The 14176-nt window shown below is 37.6% G+C and overlaps 1 protein-coding gene across 1 annotated transcript in view; it reads right to left on the reverse strand.

Moving 5' to 3' along the window:
• ADGRB3 (adhesion G protein-coupled receptor B3) overlaps positions 1-14176 on the reverse strand; it is a 669006-nt gene that overhangs the window by 319221 nt on the left and 335609 nt on the right. The window lies entirely within an intron of this gene.

Genomic DNA, 14176 nt, shown 5'->3' on the forward strand with positions numbered 1-14176 from the left:
ACATCCATTACAGCATCAGATGGAATTTTATTTGGCCTGTAATCTATAATAATAAAAGTTTAATATGCAAATTGACCGAAACCATCTAGATGTCCTTCCGGACCACCTTCCAGATGAAGTCGGGCTGCAGCTATGGGATCGAGGCAGCCGCTGCGGCTGTGAAGGCCTACTCTTGCACGAATTTTGTGCATCAGGCCTCTAGTTTGATATAATAAGCCTAAAAAGGGATTCTGTAACTAAATGGTGAAGGAAAGAGAGTACATAAATTAGTTATGACTGTTAAGTCCTGTTTTCAGATAACATCTCTAATTACTAGTATTTTAATTTCCTTCATTTTTCAAACCATATCGTCTTTGTTGTCCAAAAAAAACCTCAATTCAAGTGTCCTTAAGGTCCAGATCCTCCATTGCACATAGATGGCCACTATATTGCAGTATACTCATTCTTCAGAGTCCTACCATAAACTCTATCCAATATGCAAAACTACGCTCATCTACTTCCAAACTCCTTCATTCTAACTCTGGATTTATTGGTGTTAAAGGAAATTTATTTCACCTCTGCTCTAAATCTAGTGAAGAGAAATGAAGGTTTTTTTGTTTGTTTTTACTGTCACACAACTGGCTCCTCCTGTAAAAAAAATGAGAGATAAATTTTTGGGCCTTGCAGTCTAATAATTCCTCTGTTTCCATATATATGAAAAGAAAAAATTAACAGAAAGAAGAAATAAAAAATGGAGAAGACATACTTTCTTTCAACTCTATATCATTTCATCTTGAATAAATTTTAGTATAATACCATGTTTTTAAAAATATAAAAATGTTATATTTAAATGTGCATCTATCTCTCTCTATAAAATGCATTCATTCTTCAATTAGAAATGCATTGGCTTTTTAATAATGACTATATAGATTATATTGTACTTTTTAAATATATTTTATTGATTTTTTACAGAGAGGAAGGGAGAAGGAGAGGGATAGAGAGTTAGAAACATTGATGAGAGAGAAACATTCATCAGCTGCTTCCTGCACACTCCCTACTGGAGATGTGCCCATAACCAAGGTACATGCACTTGACAGGAATTGAACCCGGGACCCTTTAGTCCGCAGGCTGACACTCTATCCAATGAGCCAAACCAGTAAGGGCTATATTGTACTTTTGAGCACAGTCTAGATTAAAGGAATATAAAAATAAATTAGGATCACTATTAAATCTCTATAAAAGTCCTTTGAACTGAGCATAAAGATACATAAAAACAAACATTTATTCATTAATTTTAGTAAGAATGCAGTTTTAAAGATGGTATTTTTAATAAATCATTATAAAATGGGATTCTTCATAGATTCAAATGTTAGCCTTCAAATTATCAACATACATGTTCCTTAAAGTATCAAATATTTAAAATTATACATCTTTATCTTAAACACACGAGGAAGGTCCTTAAGAAAACATTGCAGTTTTTTATGACCCTGCACTGATTAACCAGAAAACCTATTTCCACACAGCAAACATGCTTTAAAGAGGGCTTTTATGTCCTGCTTCTTTCTGTCCCTGTACCAGACACCTGGCCCAATCCAATCCTCAATTATTTCCCTTCTTGACCAAGTTTAACCGTTTAAAACCCCTAGGTAGAATTTAGATGGATTTATAGTCTTTAGTGAACTGGGAAGCTCATGCGTTGAGTGAGCACTAAAGAGGTATGATTTAAAATGAATGTCTTAAACTATGTCAAGAGTAAATATGTGCCCAGGACTGGCAAAGGGACCTGAATTCAAAGCACAAGTGCAAAGCTATATACTTTGGTTCTGTAATGATTTCTGCGTTAAAACCAGTTATTGTGGGACTTTAGATAATAGATCAGCTTTCCTTAACACTGAGAAAATGCCTTTTTTTATTATTATTGAATTTATTGGTGTAACAATGGCTCACAAAGCCATATAGGTTTCAAGTATACAACTCAAGAAAACATTGTGGGAGTTTAAATGATAGAGCAGCTTTCCTCAACACTGAGAAAATGCCTTTTTTATTATTATTGAATTTACTGGTGTAACAATGGCTCGCAAAACCATATAGGTTTCAAGTATACAACTCAAGAAAACATCATCTGCACACTGCATTGTGTGTCCATCGCCCCAATCAAAGATTCTTTCCTTTCCCCTTTTCCCCCTTTGCCTACCTCTACCTACCCCACAATATAAATGAGATCGTATTTGTCTGTCTCTAACTGGATTATTTCACTTAGCATAATACTCTCCAGATCCTCAGATCATTCCATGCTATCACAAAAGGTAAGATTTCTTTTCTTTCTTTTTTATTTTCACAGCCATGTGAAAATGGATCGTAGCTTTTTTATACTGTACACTCATCTACTGATGGGCATAGATCTTGGCTATTGTAAATAATACTGCAATGAACAAAGGGGTGCATATATTCTTTTGAATTAGTTATTTGGGTTTCTTTGGCTATATTCCCAGAAGTGGGATTGCTGGACCAAAAGGCAGTTGAATTTTTAATTCCTCAACTTTGAGGAACCTCCCTACTGTTTTTCACAGTGGCTGCACCAGTCTGCATTCCCACCAGCTGTGCACGAGGGTTCCCTTTTCTCCACATCCTTGCCAGCACTTGTTATTTGTTGATTTAGTGATGGTGGCCATTCTGATACCTGTGCGGTGATATCACATAGAGGTTTTAATTTGCATCTCTATGATGATTAGTGACTTTGAGCAGAGAAAAAGTTTTCTTACAGAAGTTAACATACTTAGAAGAAAACTCAAAAAACACAGTGCCCCTGAACAAAATAGGTACATCTTTGAATGCTCCAAGAATTACCCTAAATTCATTGTATTGTGTTTTCATTACAACACTAGATTTGATCTCTTATGTAATAAAAATAGGTGACTCATCACTGATAAACTTTGGTGTAAAACCAGCTGCATTTTCATTTTGCAATTTTAATACTTTTATTTTGACCTTGGATATGCAGTCCTTTGAAAGCATCATGTCTGTTACAGGCCAAGCTCTTAAAGGATTCAGTATAGATTTTTGCTCATCAGAAAGAATAGGGAATTTTTGCAGATGGATCTAACAGCACAAGAGTTTTTTTTATATTTTTGACTGTGTGTGTGTGTGTGTGTGTGTGTGTCTGTCTGTCTCTCAAGAGTTGTGTGTTTGTCACCACTGAGCCCTCCTTTGGTTCATCAAGCAGGGTGGTGCTTCTAGCCTTGTTTCACGATGTTCTACCCTTTTGCTTTTACCGAGGTCCTGGAGGATGGGGACTATGTGTTCTTCATTTATGTGAATGGTGCACAAACAAGTTAGAGTTAACTAATTTGTACACCAGTTGCATCATGGAGAATGGAAGGCAGGTAGAAGGAAAACACTGTGGAGCAAACGTGTGTGGGTGAATGTGGCAGGAAGAAGCCAAATGGGCAAAGGAGGGTCAGTAAAGGAAAGTGGGCACTTACCAGAATGGCTTAAGTGTAGACTCTGTACCTGGGCCCTGGATTCAAAACCCTGGTATTTTAGGGTAACTATAATGTTCTAATTTTTTGTGGGGGCAGTCTCAGTTTATCCCTGTTTTGTGTAATTATGAATAGCATCCCCTATCACTCTCAAAAGTCTCATTTTAGAAAATAAGTTTCATGTCCATCTTACATGTTGTGTGACACTAGGCAAATGGCCTAACCTCTCTGTGCCTCAACTTCCTCTTCTGTAACATAGGAATGATAACAGCTACTACATCAGGATTTTGGAGGATGAAATTAGATAGCAACTGATAGCTTTGTTCGTGCACATACAGCAAGCACACAAGGACTGAGTAGAATCTACATGCAGTGTAACCCCCTGGCACTTAACAGCTTAAAAAGCCCTGGTTTTTAATCCTCACCGGAGGATATTTTTCCATTGACTTTTAGAGAGAGTGGAAGAGAGAGGGAAAGTGAGAGAGAAATATAAATGTGAGAGAAACACATCAATTGGTTGCCCCCTACATGGGCCTGGCCAGGGCCTGGGCTGGGGAGGAACCTGCAACCTAGGTACGTGCCCTTAACTGAACTCGAACCCAGGACTCTTCAGTCCACAGGTCTATGCTCTATCCACTGAGCAAACCAGCTAGAGAAAAAAAGCCATGGGCTGTTTTTTGTTTTTTTTTTTTGTATTTATACAACAATGCTAAGGGCATCTGGAAGAGAAGGGAACAACAGCTGATACTGACTGTATAATAATTCAGTAAGTATCTATCAAATGCCTCCTTTGTGCTAGGCACTGTTCTCACCACGGCATTTAGCCAAGTGCTTTACACATGATGATCTTAATTATATTTAAGACAACCCTGGGAGATATTGTTATTATCAGTATCCTCAGTAGTATATGATTTTGCACTCTGTGGTGCAGTTTGATTTTTACCTAACAAATGTATACCAAATTTACTTTGCCTTACTGTAATATTTTTTGGACTGACTATAAAAGACAAGTATAATGATTCAAGTAGAGGAAATAAAACTCTTTCGCTTGTCTAACAGGAGATCAAAATTAGATACGGCTGAAGAACAGTAGTTACCAAAAGGGGATATTGAGATTATATATATCAATACGTGCAGCATAATCTTTACGTTTTCACATCTCTATGAAAAATCACATTTTAGAATTCTAAAACAGTGGCTTATAGGAAACACTCAGACACCCAAAGAGACAGATTTTTAGTTGTTCTCCTCCTTGCCTCCCTCATTGACTCTGTTTACTTTCCCAAAAGGCTGGAATGAGCAATATGAAGGCGATAGAGAAAGATCCAGCTCACTAGAGAGCAGTATGTAGCCATCACTTTCCAGGAAACGCAGCCACTAGGCAGGGGCGGCTGCAAGGACCCCGGTGCTGAGAGCACAGTGCACCCTCAGTTCCATCTCCACCATCCCCATTACACAGTGTAGGATCCTCTCATCCCAGGAGCGGAACACAGCAACTTAGATGGTCTCAGACTTAGAGATGTTCTTCCCATGAGGAGTTTACAGAGTGTGTTTTATTTTTAAGAGAAAAAAGCAGGATTCTCTTAGTTTCAAAACTAAGACAAATTAGACAGTCAATAAAGAATTGATACGGCATATCAAAGAAACTTTTTTCAACCTATTGCCTTGTAATGACATAGTATATGTATTGAAACTTTAATTAACCATTTTGCATATTCCTTTCCAGAACAGAAATTAAAAAAGGAACTTGCAAATTGTTTGTGAGTATCAGCTTTAGATTCTATTTAGCCATTTCAATCAAGCCTGGGAGCCCTTGCAGGGGTGGGTGTGTTTCTCTTTCCTGCTCAGGGTCTTTTTGCCAGACTTCAGTGCTCCCTACGGGGGACTCCGTCCGCTTCCTCTTGGGTCTCCCCCACTTCCCCACATGCAGTCACGCGGACACAGGTGGTACATGCACTCCATACACGTGGCTCTGTTCCGCTAAACTGTCTCAGCTAGGGACTGGCCAACTATAGCTCACAGGCCAAATCTGTCCTACCAGCTATTTGCATTTGGTCTGCAAGCTAAAAATGATTTTCACATTCCTAAAAGGTTGAAAATAAATGTTTAAGAACATTATTTCTTGGCGTGTGAAAAGTAAATGAAATCCAGTTCCCAGTGTCTACAAATTCATTGGGACACAGACACCCCCCTTCATTTACTAGTACATGTCGTCTAGGGCTGCCTTCATGCAACAGTGGCAGAGTTGGATAGTGACAGCACAGACTGCATGGTACACAAATCCTAAAGTAGTTACTGTCTGGCCCTTCACAGAAAAAGTTTGCCCACTGCTGTTCTAGATATATGTTAGAGAAGTCATTTTTTAAAAATTTTGGTTTATTGCTTAAAGTATTACAAAGAGTATTGCATGTTATACTTTTCTTTTAAAAAGAAATAGATTCTAAAAGCATCTTAGTTTGTGCACTTTTTCTGTTATCTATTGCATGTTCTTTCTGACTTTTTTTCTGATGCTGCACAGAATATAGTGAGGGAAGTTTAAACATCATGCCATTTTTTTCAGTTTTTAAAAAGAGTATGTTTAGTGGATTTTAAAAACAGGCGATGATCACTCATCTCTACAAAATGTACTTTATGATTTAAAATAAATATAGAATAACTCCTAACATAAATATAAAATAAATGTGAAATTGGACTCACTTTTGCATATCTACCTCAATAGTAAAAACAAATCAATATATGAAATGCTTTAGGAAACAAATTCTTCCTTTTCCCCCAACCAGTAAAGTTAAGAACAGAGTTCCTACAGAGGAAGGAGCACTAGAGGATGGAAAATTAACCAAGTATACACCTGAAACTTATATAATTTCATTAATCAATGTCCCCCCAATAAATTTTAAAAGAGTTAAAAAATAGGAGAGCTTTTGTATATGCAGCACGATTGACTCTCTTTCCATGTGTGTGTCACTGTTCTGCTATTTAAGGGTGTTGAAACTTTCCTAGAGAAATAAGTCCGGAAATTATGAGGAGTTAGGCACCCATCAGGCAAGAAACAACAACCCAAGTCAACAACTCAAGGGCTTCCCAAGATAGCAAATCACCATTTCCAGAGGAATAATGCAATGGCAAGTGAAAACAGCAAGGAGAACAGAGATCACTGTGGAAATTCATTCTTCCAGCAAACCTCGGCTGAGCCCTAAGAGAGTTCCAAGCACTGTTCTATCACTGAGCAAATGAGAAAGAGACACAGATTCTTCACCCTTAAAGAGCTCATACTCTCAGGGGAACACACAAATTTTAAGGAACAAAGAACGCAGATGGCATGAAAGAAAAAAAAAAACCACATATGTGATAGAGCATGGTTGGTTGTGGGGATGGCCTTTCTTACGAGGTGTAACTGGGCTGAGGGCTGATGGTTGCGTATGAGCTACGGGAAGAGAAACTGCCTGGCCTGGGAAAGGTCTGTGCCATTCCAGAAGTGTCAGAACATTCTTAACAGAGGAAATTTCTTAGTTAGAGTAGGAGAGGAGGCTGAACGTTATACTGTAGGCTGATAGCTGGTGATCCGGAGCATGATGAAATTTAGAACTTGGAGATGTAAACTGGATGCTTTCTAATTAGAAGTAATAGTTGATCGTGTAGACATGGATATGTTCTCCTAAGGAGAGAATACAATGGACAGATTCACTCATTCAACAAATATTAATTGAGCACCAATTACACGCCAGGCACAGTTCTGGGCACTATAACTACATCAGTGAGCAAAACAGCTGAGGTCCCTACCCTCAAGGGTTTGGCATGAAATCTGGTGAGAGACAGACAAGGAACAAATAAACACAACCAGATGCCAGTAATGCGAAATGAAATGATAGAGAACGATGATTGGAGTTCAGAAACTTAGGGACAGCTTCTTTGGTAAGCTGGCATTTGTGCAGATACCTGAACAAGTGAGATGGAGAGCTCTGTAGGTAACGAGAAGATGACAGAAAAAGCTGCAGAATGTACTGCAGGAAAGGCTCACTTTTAGAGGATTAAGAGAAATAAACAGGGGAAATATAAAAATAAATGGAGGAGGGGGGGAGAGAGGGAGAAATGGAGAGGGGAGGAGAGAGAGAGAGAAAGAGAGGGAGAGAGAGAGAGGGAGAGAACAATAGTAAACTAACTCAGGAACAGAGGAGTATTTGAATAATGGAAGAGTGGCTTTATAAGGAGTCAAAGGCTTTATAAGCTATGGAGAAGGGATGTTGGTCTAAAAATGTGAAAACCGCCCTGGCCGGTTTGGCTCATTGGACAGAGGGTCAGACTGCGGACTGAAAGTGCAGGCTCAATCCCCAGTGGGGGATGTGCAGGAGGCAGCCGATCAATCATTCTCTCTCATCACTGATGTTTCTCTCTCCTCCTCTCCCTTCCTTTCCGAAATCAATAAAAATATATTTAAAAAATAAATAAAAATGTGAAAACCATATTTTAACATTAGTTGCAGGCATGCTGTATTGTAGTAGTAGATGTTGGGAAACTTTTTCTATAAAGGATCAAAAAGTAAATATTTTCATCTTTGTAGGCCATCAGGCCTGTTGCAACTATCCAAGTCTGCTTGTAGGATGTGAAAGCAGCCATAAATGAAGATCACACAGGAAAATATGGTATTTATAAAATAAATACAATTGTCTTATATAAGCAGTATTGTTTCTGGTCACATTATACATGACTGTCTTGTTTGCTGACCTTGATCAAGATGCGCGTGTTATTGTTGTTTTCAGAGCTTTTCTGAACTAGACCATTCTTTTTTATTATTATCCTTGAATTTCTGCTAAATTATTTTTTCCTTAGCTTGGTCAGTTCTCCACTGCCCCATCTAAAGAAATTCAACTTTCTCCCATTCCTGTCTATTATATAATCCTGTTTATTTTCTTTATGGCCCTATTCACAGTTAAAGTTTGTCCAGTTTATGTGGACTGACTCCCACACTAGCCTATAAGTGCCAAAAGGAAAGGAATGTTTCCTATTTACTGTTGTATGATAGAATCCTAACATGTAGTAATGTTTGACAAAAGACCCCATATATTTTTTTAATGAATGGGTTTTACCAAAGGCTTAGTTAGTAGGAGGCATTGGGGTTTAATGTGATAACTATGGGCCCTGGAGACAGGCATAGGTTTCCAATTACTTTGTGATCTTTGGCAAGTCATTTAATTGCTCTTCAGTTTGACCATCTGTAAAAATCAATAGCCTTTCATGATGATTAAGCCAAAGGCAGATAGCTCATTCCCTACCACAGTAAGACACAAAATATGCCAATTCCCTTTTATTCTTCACCTTAACCATTCTCTGCCTTGTGTGAAATAGTGTAGAAGATCCAAAAAAGAAAAAGTTCTGCCTGAGCAGTGTTGCTCAGTGGTTGGGGGTCCACCCATGAACTAAGAGGTTCCTGGTTCCATTCCAGGTCAAGGCACATGTTCAGGTTGCAGGCTCAATCCCTAGTAGGGGGTGTGCAAGAGGCAGCCGATCAATATTTCTCTCTCATCAATGTTTCTATCTATCTCTAAAAATCAATAACACATACTTTAAAGAAGTTCTTACATAGAAAAGATTACAGCCGAGTGATGAGATAGCCATTTTACACAAATATTTTAAGTAGAGGTAGAATGGGTGTAAGAACCTTTCTTCTGAACTCCAAAACTGTCTACCTTAACTGTCAATGAAATATCTTCAGGCATCTCAAAGGTAGCATAGTCAAAGCTTAACTCTTGATTCCCACCCATTCGTCATCATATTCTCTCCTTATTCAGTCTTCCCCATCTCTGTGGAGGGTACCTCCATCCATCCTTTTCTCAAGACAGAAAACAGTAAGTTATCCTTGACATTTCCATATGCTCAACCCTGGAATCTAGTTCCTCACTGTGTTCTTTCCCTTCCAAAATACAACTTTGTTTCCTTATCTCTACCTTGACTGCCACACAACTGTCCATCAAATCTTGCCGAAATTAAAACAACTCACTATATTCACTACGTCCATCCTTGTCCCTCTGCTATTCGCTCTCTACATGACAGTGAGTAAAGCGGAGTGGAGTCTTGTCACCCCGCAGTGCTTTACTGTTACATTTGTATGAGATCAGGAGCCCTTTGCAGGGTCTCCTCGACCTAGTCCTTGACTTCTTCAGGGTTAGCTCCTGACTTTTCCCACTAACAACTGCTCTCCAGTCACATACTTGTTTCACTCCAACTCCTCCCTTGGCAAATTCTTACTCAACCATCAAAATTTGGCTTAAATGCCCAGAACTTTCCAGCACCGAGCCACCATTGCCCTCGTATCTAAGCTAGGAATCCAGGTTAGTCTCTTTTTTCATATCATTTACCATGATTTGAGAGAGAGAGAGAGAGAGAGAGAGAGAGAGAGAGAGAGAGAAGAAATATAGACATATATCTATATATCTCTATATTTCTCTCTATACATCTATTTTTGTTTCTAAAGTTATTTTTTCTTATATTGCATACAATACAAAGTACATGTTCATTCATTGACTTAAGTTTCATTTTTTGAAACTTAATATCTTTCTCACCAGAGTATAACCTCCATAAGGGACAGATTCAGGTATGTTTGGCTTATCTTTTTGTGACCAAAGGATAGATGGTACCTGGCAAACACTTAATAAATATTGATTTAATATAAGTAAGGGAGGAAGAACTGAAGAATAGGAGATTAATTTTAACTTGAGAGGAGGAACTAGGCACAAGGTTAAGTACATGATTCTAAGATAATGGAACTAAGAACAAGGAGGTGATTTTAAATTGTAGAATTTTAGCCACTTTATCTTCGCAAAACAGGAAGCAGGGGCCCTATGTCCTTTCCAAAAGGGAGAGGATTAAAGCTAGACATATGTGCTTCACCAAATGTAATTTCTTGAAGAAAGAGAAGGTACAGACAACAGTGATAGAGATACTATTTACTGAGCACCTAAGTGCCAGCATTGGTGCACTCTCGCACCTGATTCCAGAACACCCCAGAAAACAAGCACAATTAATCCCATCATTGGGCAGTTTCGGATCATGCTGCAAAAATAATCTTTAGATCCTAATGCCATTATAGTAGAGACTCATGACTTTATGGCTAGAATATAAACACAGTAAAGAATGTTGACAAAAATTACTACTTGATATAGAGATATTTGTGAATTTCATTTCTTTTCATTCAGAAAAGCTTGGTCTCTGGATCATCAAACCAAATAAACAACAACAAAAAATATCTGCAAACAATAATTTACTCTTCCTCCCCCCACACACGCAAGCACAAACATAAAAACACAAACTCTAGGATTAAATTGAGTGTCCTATTTCATTACAATAATTTATATGTAGTTAAAAAGGGCATACCAATCAGTAACAATTTTGTCATCTATATAGTCTAAATTATATTACACTATAATGTACTTACTTTTCTGGTAAGAAATTGGTATGTAAAAATAATATTCCATATTTCTAACATACTATGGCATTTTTGAAATAGCCTGAATTTTTTAGAATTTTAAAGATGATAGAGGTTATCCTCTTTAGTAAGATGATTATTATAAAAACTGAAGGAGTTAGGAAAAATTAAAATAGAGTTAATCAGGCAATGAGTTTGGGGAAAGAAAATGGAGATTACCTAGAAAAAAAGAAGAGAGAAATTAATGCTCTCAAATAAAAGACAGATTCTTCCAAAGAAGGAAGGTTCATATTTCAAAAAGTAATAGAGCAGTTCAAATGGACACTGAAGTTGATTATTAAGAAATTTTGCAGTGGCAAAGAAAATATTTCAGTATCTTAGTCTCAATTGTATCCCTCTGTGTTCCTACTGTATTTAGAACCCTACTAATAATTTCAATATACCAGCCTTTATTTGATTTCAAAATATGTATATTAGATATATAACCTATTATCCTATAAATCATTTCCTTATGGACTATTCAGTCCGAATATGTATAACATTCTATTTTGTAGTTACCAGCTAAATCTTGAATAAAATAATGTTCAGCATGTAAGTCATATGTCCTTTAAATCTTATTATTGTATTTTCAATTTAGTTTAACTTTCATTAAAATGTATATTTATTCCTTGATGTAACATAAAATAAACCCCACTAATTTCCCCCTAAGCCCATAGCATGAATTTTAAAACAACTGCATCCATCTATAATAACTGCATTGCAGGTTTGAACACTGATAAATATTTTAGAACACACACACACACACACACACACACACACACACACACACAGGCACACACGCATCTGCTCCCTCATATTCATAAGGCACAGACTGAAATAGAAGATCAAATGAAAGAAAACACATTAAATTAGCCACAGGAGTAATTACTTACATTTCTTAAGTTGAAACTCTTCATGTAAAAATTTTCAGTAGGTAATAAAAGCAGAAAAATATTTTTGTTCAAAAGATGTTATTTAAGAACAAAAGAGAATGGACTCATTTATGAATTCAGGGGGATATAGTAATAGTATAGAATTATTTGATGCCTCTACAGAGATAACTGCTATAATTTTGAAGACTACAGGTGATAGATTACATGTTAAGGAGCAGAAATTATAAAATTAAAGTAGGAAAGATTCCTTTGTATGAGCCATTAATGGTATCTAGGATATGATTAGTGACAAATAAATACATGGAGGAGAGGAGTAGCTTCTTAAGATAGCAAAGTGCAAATCAAGTTGAAATGTTTCTAGGGTTTTAGGATAATTGTACCACAGAAGAAAATTGTGTAACAAACTCATTTTAAAACATACAGACATGCCCGACTGGCGTGGCTCAGTGGCTGAGTGTCCACCCATGAACCAGGAGGTCACAGTTCCATTCTCGGTCAGGGCACCTGCCCAGGTTTTGGGCTTGATACCCAATAGGGGGTGTTCAGGAGGCACCTGATTAAGGATTCTCTCTCATCATTGATGTCTCTATCTCTCCCCCTCCCTTCCTCTCTAAAATAAATAACAATATATTTAGAAAACAAAGAAACATACAGACACATCACAAGTGGTGTTTGTGTCTGTATGTTTCTTTGTTTTCTAAATATATTTCTGGATTCAGTTATATTATCTGCCTAGAAATCTGGGATCCTGGTCTACTTTCTGTCATAAACAATAAGTTTACTATTGAGATGTGAGTAAAATAAAAACAACTAAGGCTATTAAATTTAGGTAGGAACTTTAGAAGCTCCCTAGAGGGGCAGACTGTGGCTATGGGGCACTGAGTGACCTGACCAATATCACACACCCAGTCAGTAGCACAGCCCATATTTGGCCCTACACTTGTCCACTGCTGATTACTGAGGGCCTATTACATGCCATGTGCTAAATATATATTATCTTTCATCTTTACAATAACTCCGCAGGGAAGATATTATAATCTCTACTTCAGAAAGGAGAAAACTGAGGGCTTTAGAGATAAAATAACCTGCAGAAGGTCAGTCAGTTGTAGAATAGCCCAGGTTTGCAGTCGAATCTAGCTCTAAAGCCAACATGTTTTCATAGATAAAAAACAGCATCCCTGCTTGCATCGACACAAAGGGCTCTGATCTTTCATCTGAGTCATATTTTTTCAGTTGTCACATTCAGATGAGAATCTAGGTATTTGGAATTCAGTGAAGGAAGCAATGGAGAAGAGGAATAATTTAGCACAGAATTCTTGCTATTACCAAATTTAAAAAAAAATGGAAAAAATATTGAAAGGGAATCAGTGCCCTTTTTTTCTCTTCACTGGTTATTGTTACAGAGGCAGGCCACTATTGCCATAGAGATAAGCAAGCATTGCCATAGAGACAGTTAAAATGAAATTGTTTTTCATATTCATACAAAGTCACAGCAATATCCTTCCAATTGAGTTGAACAGCAAATTCAGAAAGAAGGCATGCACCAGGCAGATTTTAGTAATTTCAAATCCTTATTGCATAAACCAAAAGAGACCAGAGACATCCTTTTGTAACATTCAAATTTTGTTTTTTTGAAGGCTTTAGATTTCATATCTCTCATCTGTGCTATAAGTGCAAGTCTACCAGATTCGGAAGGAATGAGTCTCCAACAGAAGAATGAAATCATACTGTGAAGACCGATTCCCACATCTTTCAGCCGCAGCATCTCCAGGGAACTGGGAAGCCATTTAAATTCCCATCTGGCTTCTGTGCTAACCCCACCTCTGAAAGCCTTTCCCTAGTTGAAGTCCTCCTCCAGACACTCTGAGCTGAGGCAAAACACTGGTCCCTTTATACAAACTCCTCTTCACACCCTCCCTAGGGCACAGTCAGGAGTAACTTCTTTGCAGAAACGGTTGCTCTTTCTAGAGAATAATAAAAGAAAACTCCAACCCCAGATGTTGGTGGTTAGGTCTGTGTGCCAATATGAGAGAAACTCAAGAATTCTTTGTCTGTATTCTCACTAGAAATCTTGAAATTGTGGGGTGATTTTTAAAATACATATGTTTTCTTGATTTCAGAGAGTGGAAGGGAGAAAGAGAGAGAAACACTGATCAACTGCCTTCTGTAGATGCCCTGATCTGGGACCTAACACACAACCCAGGCATATTCCCTGACCGGGAATTGAACCAGCAACCTTTAGGTGCACAGGGCGATGCTCAACCAACCAAGCCACTCTGGCCGGGTGAAATTGTGTTTTTTCTATTTCAGGAAAGCTTTCACAATTCATGTCCAAATATACAATATACCAAGATACACAATATACC

Source organism: Myotis davidii, unplaced genomic scaffold (genome assembly GCF_000327345.1).
Source record: "Myotis davidii unplaced genomic scaffold, ASM32734v1 scaffold803, whole genome shotgun sequence".
NCBI classification, from domain to species: domain Eukaryota; kingdom Metazoa; phylum Chordata; class Mammalia; order Chiroptera; family Vespertilionidae; genus Myotis; species Myotis davidii.